At 47.6% G+C, this 3,507-nt stretch overlaps 1 pseudogene; it reads left to right on the top strand.

Annotated features, from left to right (window-relative positions):
• The first annotated feature begins 1,478 nt into the window (after window positions 1–1,478).
• LOC123566947 (U6 spliceosomal RNA) lies at window positions 1,479–1,578 on the top strand (annotated as a pseudogene).
• The last annotated feature ends 1,929 nt before the right edge of the window (window positions 1,579–3,507 follow it).

A 3,507-nucleotide genomic window follows, 5' to 3' on the forward strand; every position in this document is an offset into this window, starting at 1 on the left:
GGCATCTGATGTGGTATCCGATGTGGCATCCAATGTGGTATCTGATGTGGTAGCCATTAGCCATGCGTGGCCTTTGAGCACTTCAAATGTGGCTGGAGCAAACTGAGAAATTGAGTTTTCAATTTTATTTCATTTTAATTCATTTAAATTTAAATTGCCATAAGCTTAAGTAGAAGAAGCAAGGTAACAACAGCACCCAGCGTGAAACCAGTACTGGATGCTTCCTGGCTTTGCAGACTCTCTAGGGTTCTGAGCCTCTCAGTCTCTTCCCAGGCCCCCCACGAGTGGAGCCTCAGTGGCAGGCCATGCCCATGCCTGAGGCCCAGCCTGAGGCCACCTCAGACTTCTTTCTGGAGAAAGCCATGCTGCGGAAAAGGAAGGTTCCCATGCTGGGGAAGTGGAGCTCAGCTCGGTATTGATATTATTCTTGCTCCTTCTACTTGCGCTAACCACTTAAATTTAAATAAATTAAAATGAAATAAAATTTAAAATTTCACTCTTAGTCACTCTAGTCATGTTTCTTTTTGTTGTTTCTTAACTCCTCCTTGCAGAGGAGCGCTAATGCACAGGCTGTGCGCCCAGAGTCGGCCAAGCCACCCTTCAAGTGCTCAGTGGACTCAATGGCTGGTGGCTGCCCTGTGGGCATGGCAGATGTGGGACAAAGGGCTCCTATGGCTGCCCCTCGCTTTGTGACTTTGAATGAGTCATGTGACCTTTGCGCTTTTGTTCCTTGACTTTACTCACGCCATAGATTTACAGCGAGCTGCTGCAGGCCAGGCTTCGGGTGAGGTTGCGAAGGCGAACAAAACACACAGTCTCTGCCATCTCGGAGCCTACAGTGTGTGGGGAAAGACAGTTATTAGTGGAATATGCACTAAAGAATGCCTGGGTGCCCTGGAGAGCGCAGTTTCCAGAGAGCATAAAGCAAAGAAAGCTGACCTGGATCCTGGTGTGGGGGTCAAGGCCCAAGGAGAGCCCTCCCAGGGAAGCAGTGCTTACACGGAGAGCTGAGGTAGGAGTGGGAATTGAAACAGGTTTAGGTGAGGATGTAGAGACACGACTACTCATATGCTGCTAGTGGGAGGGTGAAATGGTGCAGTTGCTTTGGAAAACTGGTGGCTCCTCAAACAATTAACGTACAGTACCATGTGATACAGCAATTCTCACCTCTAGTTACATACCCCCGAGAAAATGAAAACGTATGCCCACCCAGAAACGTGAACATGAATGTTCATAGCAGGGTTATTCACAATGGGCAAAACAGTGGAAATTAGCCAGGAGAAATGGTGTGCACCTGCAAAAAGGGGGAGGTGCCTGTAGAAAGGGGGTTGGCGCATGCCTGTAGTCCCAGCTGCTTGGGAGGCTGAGGTGGGAGGATCACTTGAGCCCAGGAAGTGGAGTCTGCAGTGACTCGTGATCACACTACTGGACTCCAGCCTGGGTGACAGAATGAGACCGCCCTTTACAAAAAAAGAAAAAAAAGCTCTCACTTTGGTAGCAGATATTGGAATGATACAGAGATTAGCATCACACCTGCACAAGGATGACATAAAAATTTGTGAAATGTACCATGTTTTTAATAAATTTTTTTAAATTAAAAAAAAGAAAAAGAAAAAAAGAGAAGTGGAAACAACATAAATGTCCATCAGTGGATGCGTGGATAAACAAAATGTGGTCTATCCATGCAATAGAACATTACTCAGCCCGAAAAAGGAATGTAGGACTGGCACGTGCTACGTGGATAAACCCTAAAAAGATCATGCTAAGTGAAAGAAGGCAGTCACAAAAAAACACGTATTATATAACTCCATTCATACGAAATGTCCAGAGAAGGAACGTCTACAGACAGAAAGTAGATTCGTGGTTGCTCAGGGCTGGAAGATAAGAGGATGGTCACTAAACGGCACAGGGTTTCCATTTCAGGTGATGAGAATGTTTTAAAATTGAACGATGGTGATGATTGGACAACTCTGTGAATATGCTGAAAACCACTAAACTGTACGCTTAAGTGGATGAGTTGTGTGATACATTAATTCTACCTCAATAAAACTGGGGTTTATTTGAAAAAAAAAAAAAGAGGAGGAATTAGGGGCTTGGGAGAAGATTTAAGCCCAGACAACATGTGCAAGTGAGCCTCGTGCCTTTAAAAAACACAGAAGGCCCCAGTGGTCAGAACCAGCAGAGCCAGCAGCAGAGGCTGGAGACGTGGGCAGCTGGGACATCCCTGGGTTTTGGTGTCTTTCTCAAGAGCACCTAGTATTCAAGAGTTTCAAGTCTGGGGCTACCCTGATGAAACCTGGGTTTTGAAAAAGTTATTCTAGATGCTGTTTGCAAGCAGAGGTGAGGGGAGCTTGGGCAAAAATGCCAGGTGTCAACACGGTGTGAGATGTGTTGTGGGTGAGCAATGACTATCTGGGCCAGTGGTGCAGGGGTAAAAGAATTTACCAAGACAGTTGTAGAGAATGAAAGGCAAATTTACTAGAGAAAGTATGAAACTATGTTGTGAGAAGGCAATGGGCAGGCCAGCAGAGGAGGAGCTGACTGCAAGGAAACAAAGACTGGCTGGAGATTTTATAGAATAATGCTTATGCTGTGTGCTGAAGAGGGCTTTGTGCAATACTGATAATGCAAGGTTGCAGGGAGCCAACTTGCAGGTGTCTGGTGATAAGTTGGGTGCACAAGGGGTACCTGTTCCGGGCCATGAAGAAAGGCAGATTTGCAGCTTACGGAGTTGCCCCACATCCCCTGGTGGGAGCTTTCCCCTCCTCCCACCAGCCTGACTCCTTTTCCCTAACCAGGACTCCACAAGGAGGACAGGCTAGGAGAGATGTAGAGCTCAGCCCCTGCCCCATCCCAGAGAGGGAGGGAGAATCCCTTAACTTCCCTGCATGATTCCTTAACTTGCCCTGGTCCTGAGTTACTATTGAGGGGTGTGCCTGTGGCCCGTTGGGGCAGAAAGCTCCTCTGCTATCACATATCACAAAGTGGTTGTACCAGTTTGTTTAAAGAAACACATTCCCAAAGGACACTGGCTGGTGGCAGTATAAATTGGTACTGCCTTTCTGAGGTCAGTGTGGCAGCATATTAGAAAAGAGCTTAGGATGTTAATTACTGTGGTAGATCATGATAATGATGGCCCCGGTGAATCACACCTCCCTGTGTCCACACCCCTTGGCTTTGTGGTGCCACCCATCAACAGATGGAGTCTATTTCTACATCCTTTGGAGTCTGGGTTGGCCCTGGGGCTTGCTTTGGCCAATAGAGTGTGGCAGAAGTAACATGGTAGCATTCAGTAGTTTGGAGCTCAATGTGCCTTGCAGCTTCTGCTCTGGCCGCTTGGAGACCCGGGACCGTGTAGTGCAGGTCGCTGCTAACCTGCTGGAGGGTACGTGGCCATGTGGAGGAGAACCTCAACCCGACCACCAGCCCCAATTGCCACACATGTGAGTAAGGCCATCTGAAACCTTCCAGCCCAGTCGACCCTGCTGTGGAATGCAGCCTCATATG

Source organism: Macaca fascicularis, chromosome 9 (assembly GCF_037993035.2).
Source record: "Macaca fascicularis isolate 582-1 chromosome 9, T2T-MFA8v1.1".
NCBI classification, from domain to species: domain Eukaryota; kingdom Metazoa; phylum Chordata; class Mammalia; order Primates; family Cercopithecidae; genus Macaca; species Macaca fascicularis.